We start from the raw sequence: 7350 nt of genomic DNA, 5'->3' as shown, positions 1-7350 counted from the left end.
TTAAAAAGGAAGGAAATTCTAACACATTCTCCTTTTTTGCTTTTAGTTTAGTTTAGTTTTGTTTTTGTTTTGATTTGCTAGAGGGTACACTTTCCAGAGTGAAGGAAAAAGTATCCCTTAGTGAGGCGTGGTCGTGCTGCGATCCCTTCTCTGCCATTTTTTCATCCTGTTGGAATTAATCTTCTGGTCGCGCAAACATTCACATGCCCAGTGAGTTTTTCAAGCTGTCAGGGCCGGAATTTGAAACACAGTCTATCACGTGGGGCCTGGCTCCCTTAGCCACCAGGCCACTGAGCCAGCCCAGACCCATCCTATAACGTGAACAAATGTTGAAAATACTGGGCTACGCGAAATAGCCGGTCATGAAAGAACAAACAATGAGTGAATGATTCCATTTGTGTGATGTTCCTAAATTAGTAAGATTCATAGAAACATATTTACCAGGGGCTGGAGGGAGGGGAATGGAAAGTTAACACGAATGGGTGTGGAGTCTCAGCTGGAAAGGTGAAAGCGTTTGGGATGAACGGTGATGATGGTTGTACAATAACGTGAACATACTTAATGTCGCAGAGCTGCACGTGTGAAACTAGTTAAAATGGTAAATTTTATGTTACATATATTTTACCACAATTAAAAAGAAAAGGAAAGAAAGGGGGTCAGCAGATGGCATAGCAGTTATGTCTCTGGACTTTCGCATGGCTTACTGCAGTTTGAATCCTGGACCCAGTGGCCTGAAAATCACGCCAGGTGCTTCTGCGTGTCCAAGACCCCAGGAGGAGAATGGAGGAGAAGGGATTCCAGAATGCCCACACCCTCTGGGGAGTGGTGATTTCTCACTTTCCTTCTCACTGACTCTCTCTCTCTCCGTTTCTCCCTCTCTCTTTCTCTCTCTTGCTGGTGAGAGGACACACCCTAAAGCAAAAAAATATGTTTAAAAAGAAAAGAAAAGAAAAGAAATATAGTAAACATAATACATGAAGGAAAACGTGGATATCCCGTTGAAACGAATGCTTGTATCCAGCCCCAGCCCCATAGCCTAGGGGTTAAGGGAGCCAGATCCCACGAGGTCAACTGAGGTTCAAATCCTGGTCTGTAACACTTAAAAAACATGCCAGGCACATATAGGTGTATAGCCAAAGCCCGCACAGGAGAAATGGAAGACAAGGGTCTGTGGTTTGCCTAAGCCCCATTGGGGATTGCTTTCTCCTTCTCCCCTTCTCTCTGTCTTTCTGTATCTCTTAGCAATAAACTAATAATAATAATTAAAAAGCAGTAATAAATAAGTGAAACGAATGCTTTGTTTTATGGGTGGGAAAAGCCTGGAGACCGAGATGAGCTGATTTGCAAGGAACCGTGGAGCTACTCTAGCCATGAGATCGGATAAACAGAGGAGCCTGGAGTTTAGAAAAGAGGAATCTCAAATATAATAGCCACTGCCCTGCTCAACAGGGTGGGTGAGCCCATCTATCCCGATGAGTATCTTCAGAAATTGGAATCCCAAATCCACTCCCAAACGGTTATCTTTCTGCCTCCTAAGAGCTTTCCATGGAAGCATGAATCTCATGAGAAACCACTGCAAAATTGACTAATATTCAGATTTTGATTTTGTGAACTGTCTGCAGAATCATTTCCCCATGGGCTAAGACACAAAGGTCGTTAGGTTTCGGCTAACATGGCCCCCACGTTAGAAGAGGAACACTGGCAAGTTGCTAAGATCCAGCGCAGATCAATGGGACGCGAGAATCAGTTAGACTCCCAGCCCGGCAGCCATAGCAACAACCTTGGCAAAGCCTCCACGCAGACAGTAACAAGTCACTTCAGAACTGCTGGGAGCAGAGCCAGGAGAGAGAACACGGAGTGAAGGACTTCGTAAATCTTGAGGATGAAGTTCTCCCTGCACATGAGAAACAAGCAACAACTTCTAAAGCATTGCCTTTGATTTCTTCTGATCCCTCTAAATTTAAGAAGCCTGGTCCCAAAGTCTGAAGATCAGACCCAGTCTCTCAAAGGGAAGGACAATGCGTCCCAAAGTCCTTCACAGGCACCTCCATGAAACATCAGATCCACATGCAGAGACCCTAAACTCTGTGACCGGTTTTGAATCCAAGACCGTATTTAAAAATCTCAGATTTTAGGTATGGAATAAAAGATCAGAGTAATTCTGAGAAACTTGAATAGAAGGAGAGAAATCCTACTGGCTATTGAAGGATATAGGAGGGAAAATTTCTGAGTTGTGGTCATTGCTAGACACACAGGGTCCACGACGCTTCCCTGGGGCGGTATCTCCTCTCCATGAGTGTGAGGTTGCGAGAGATTTACTGCAGCTCTAGAGAAGCTAAACATCTCTTCTCAAAAGGTGAAAGCAGCAACTCAACAACTGCCACGCCAAAAGAAAAATTCTAGAATATCCCTGTATCGCTGCAATTGCAAACATGAGAGGGATTTCAACCACCGAAGACCCTCTGCACCCCAGATCTAGCCAGGAGTCAAGGTCAGCCGGTCAGCAGCCATCTACATCTGAGTTCTGAGCGGCCCCATTCAGGGATTTCCACCACTGAAGACCCTCTGCCCAGACTGCACCCTCCTGTGCCCCAGATCTAGCCAAGGGTCAGGTTAGAGCACGCTACTTACTCTCTCTGTCTCTTTCCATCTCACTCTGCTTATTTTATGGATAAATGTTCAGTTTTCCCAAAAGGTTGATAAAGTTCAGTATTTTGAATACGTCAGTGTTAATCTTGATTTGGTAGAGAAAATTTAGCCAACCATCATGCTTTGGTACTAAGAGATATATCTTTCAATAAAGTTATTGAAATACAGAAAAAAAAAAAAAAAAAACCACTTAGCTCTCTGCCACTCTTCTGTCTTGCTAATTCTTATCTTTCTCCCCTTGCCCCCATAAAATAAGCCAATCAGCAGCCATCTTTACTTGAGTTCTGAGCATCCCCATTTGTGGTGCTCTAGCACAATGCACCATTTTCAGTTTTTGATCTCCCCCAAAATTTGTTTTTCTTTTTTTATTATTTTTGTCTTTTTTTCCTCATCTTTGGTTTTTGCTATTACTTTTCCTTTTCTTTTTACCTCTCTCACTTTTCTGCTTAGCTCCACACACTGATTTTCTAGACAGGTCTAGGTGCTCAGTAGCCAAATATCTGAACACATTTTCAGGGTCAGATTAATCCTCAATTTTCATTGAATCAGCTGTGCAAAGGGAGAAAAACAGTACTGTTTAGAGACTTTTGGCTACCTCCTCCTGCATTCCTCTGATTGCTCAAATTTAACTCCAAAAAAAAAAAAAATAGAATAAAACATATAATCCATCAGGTGACCAGAAACCACTGCAGAGACACAACAAATATGAGAAACCAAGAAAAAAATCTCATCTTTAATGGAAAAGAATAACTCCTCTTCCTCCACAAGGAATTCAAGGGAACTCATGGAAATGTCAGATAAAGAATTTAAAATATTCATAGTGACAAAGCTAACAGAGATGCAAGAGAAGAGAGACAACGAACTCCAGAGATGGGGAGCAAAGAGACACCGAGTTCCAGGAGGTGAGGAAGTTCTTGCACGATCTAAAAGAGTAAATACACATCATAAAAAAGAATCAAACGAAATTGTTAGAGATGACGGCTGTAATACAGGAAATCAAAACTTTCGTTGAAAATAGCAAAAGCAGATTAGATCATGCAGAAGATCGAATCTCAGATATAGAAGATAGAACCTCTGACTTAGAAAAATTCAACAAAAAGACTGAGAAAATAACCCAAAAAGATTAGAATAACATACAAGTAATATTGGATACCATTCGACTCCCAAACATCTGGATCATCGGTATCCCAGAAGGTGAAGAGACTAATAAGGGCAATGATTTTTTTTTTCTTTCTTTCTTTCTTTTTTTTTTGGGGGGGGGAAGGTTTTTGCTATAGGGCATGTGCGCTTGTCAGACAGACAGAGAGTGACAGAGAGATAGAAAGTGAGAAATCACTCCCAGAGGGGATGGTCATGCCGCAACCCCTTCTCCTCCATTATCCTCTCGGGATCTTGGGCACACACCACATGCACCTGGGGTGAGTTTAAGCCACCAGGTCTGAGACGCGAAGCGCGGTCGACTACGTGGGAGTCCAGCGACATGGCCATTACGCTAACTGTTGGTCCCGGGCAATGATAATTTATTCCATGAGATCCCAGAAGAAAACTTTCCAAACCTAGAGAGGCCCTCAAATATTCAGATCCAAGAAGTACAAAGGACGCAACATAGAATCAACCCAAGAAGATCTGCCCAAGGCACATAGTAGCCAAATTGACCAAAACTACAGACAGAGACAAGAAATTTGGCAAGAGAGAAACATTAAGTTATTTTCCAAGGATATCCCATCAGACTAACACTGGACCTCTCATTGAAAACAATGCAACCAAGGAAAGAATGGAAAAATATTTTCAAGGTGTTAAGTGAAAAACAATTTCAACCAAGAATATTATACCTAGCAAGATTATCTTTCATATGGAAAAAAAAAAAAAAGACAAAAACATTCTCAGATAAAGAAAACCTGAAAGCATTTACCATTTTTTGTTTTGTTTTGTTTTTATAGGGCACGTGCAAGAGACATAGAGACAGAAAGCGAGAAATCACCCGCCAGGGGGGATGGCCACACCGCAATCCCTTCTCCATTCTCCTCTCGGGATCTTGGGCACACACGCACACGCGCCCGGCATGAGTTTAAGCCACCGGGTCCAGGACTTGAACTGCGGTCGACTACATGGGAGTCCAGTGACATAGCCATTACGCTAACTGCCGATCCCAACTTCTAGAGTTTAAATGGAAAGATCAGACCACGGTAACACTGCAAATTCAACAGAAGATAGATTAATTATGTGAGCCTGAACTAGTGAAATATTTTTTTTTTACTCTAGACTAAATCATTACTGATTTTCTTTGATGCTTTTATTTCCATATTTAAGGATTTTTGTCTTCTCTTGAACTGTTGATAGGTTCATCTATCTACTATTTGAACTGAATCCTAACCTTTTTCCTGGCTTTAAGTCTTTAGGAAATTTCTCTTAACATTTTTTATTTAGAGCTATTAAAACTAAAAGTTTTCTTCTTGAAATTAAAAAATGCATTAAACTAAAAAAAATACAATATTATTTTTTTAAAAAATAATACCGAGTGGCGGTAGAATTAGGCCGATTACGTAATGGGAGTGTTGAAGAAATGGAGGATCATCTCATATCCCACTTACCTCTTCAACTCCCCGGTTTGATTAGTCCAAAAAGGAGATGGCCGTCAATCGGCCTTGTAGTAATCTGTGGTCACTGATGTAACAAACGCATCCTTTAGGTCCCAGTTACTAATCTTCAGATTTTATTTGTTTTTAGGTTTTTGTCATATGGTGAGTGTACTCACCAGAGAGAGACAGAGAGAGGGAAAGTGAGAAATCACTCCCCTTGTCCCCCACCCTCCGAGTTTGGATGGCCATGCCATAATCTCTGCTCCTCTAGGGATTTTAGGCTTGCACACCTACCTGCAGAGCGTGAGTTTCAAGCTGCCGAGTCTGGGGCTCAAACTGTGACAGACCATGAGGGAGTCCAACACCCTACGCACCATGCCATTTGCTGGTCCCATACCCCAGTTAATTTTGATTGCCTTCATCTTGCCAGAATTATACTTTTATTGTCCTACTATAGAAGTAAACTCTCCAGCACTATATTATAATCAGTAAGGTGAAATGTCAGCGGGAGTTTTAGAGCCAATTAAAATAGAAAACTTACTCATTTCACAGATGCCACAATTCATAGCAGTCACAAATAATTGAAACTGAGGCTCTGCCTTCCCACATTAGTTTGATGATGAAAAAATGATAGAACAATTTGGGCCAGCAGGAGACATGGAGGTTAAGGCAGCTGAATCTGGCATGGTCAATCAATTTTGTGATTCAAGACCCAGACCCAGCAGCTTGGAAATCACACCATGAACATGTGCATGCATGCCCAAAATCCTGCTCTCTCTCTCTCTCTCTCTCTCTCTTCAGCAAGCATACACATCCTATAGCAAAAAATAAATTAATTAATAAAAATATAACTAGAGGATAAAAACTGTTTAACAGAAAAAAATTCAAGGGGTCTTCACTAAACAATAACTTCGTGGGGTACTATTATTATTTGAAGTAAATAAATTATGCACTGAATGGAAGAAGAAATTTGTCCTTGAAACTTACATCACTAAACAGGAGACAAAGAAATCAGCGCTACGTGAGGATATGGACATGTCTGGGCATGGCGGTGCAGTCCTATCATGAGATCACATAGTCTCCTGAGCAGCAGGTGCCTTAATGTTTATGCAGCCAACATTCTGACCTTCTGGTCCAGAGAGCCAAGAAATAACGGCCTAGTGGTCCACTCTTGAGTGAGACCATTAGCATGTCCCTAAGTACATGACGAAGCCATCAAATTGACCAAGGGTGTATTCATTTTGAAAGTCAGTTGCCAGACACTGTGCTATAATTAAAAACAATCAGTGTTCAGGTGGTTAAGACACTGGACTTTCACATGATCGGCCATGGTTCAAGTCTCAGATCCAGAGGTCTGAGAATTATGTCTGATATGAATACGTACATGCCCAAAATCCCAGGAAGAGAATGGATTTCAGCATGGCCATCCCTTCTGGGGGGTGATTTTTCACTTTCCTCCTCAGTATCTTTCTCTCTCTCTCTCTTTCCCCCCACTCCCAGTGAATGCACAAGCCCTATGGAAAAACCTTAAATAATGCTGTATATATAATTGTATGTGTGTGTGTATATATATATATATTTTTTTATATATATATGCAACAATTCATGGATAGAACATCTAGTCTTTGGACACCACCATGACCTGTATGATACCCAACATCTGATGACTATGGTGGGATGGACAAATGTGATCTGCACCGTTAAATGGTAACAGTGCCATCAGTAGAAAGCAGCTCCCATCTTCAAAGCAGTTCCAAGCCCCCTGAGTTGTGCTGCACTCCTGGAGGCTGGCACAGTTTTGCCAAGGGCACCCTTACTGACTGGCGAAGTACACGGCTGCTTCTAAGAGACTCTGTTCTGGACTTTTGTGCTTTTCAGACACACAAGGTATGGTAGCCATCAAATTCATAATTGAAACTCGTGGCCCCTCTCCCTTTACTTGCATGTATCACATTTTCAATAACTCTTCTGGAAGACAACTGTATATAGCAGAGATAGTGTAATGGGAGAGTGGGAAAGGGCAGAGGGTCAAACATAGGATAAAAAACATATATATACATATCCATATGTATGAAAGTAGAAATGGAATATTATTGATGATAACATGCTTGATTAAGCCACT

Source organism: Tupaia chinensis, unplaced genomic scaffold (assembly GCF_000334495.1).
Source record: "Tupaia chinensis unplaced genomic scaffold, TupChi_1.0 Scaffold000271_2, whole genome shotgun sequence".
Taxonomy (NCBI): domain Eukaryota; kingdom Metazoa; phylum Chordata; class Mammalia; order Scandentia; family Tupaiidae; genus Tupaia; species Tupaia belangeri.
Note: the sequence above shows the minus strand (reverse complement) of the source record.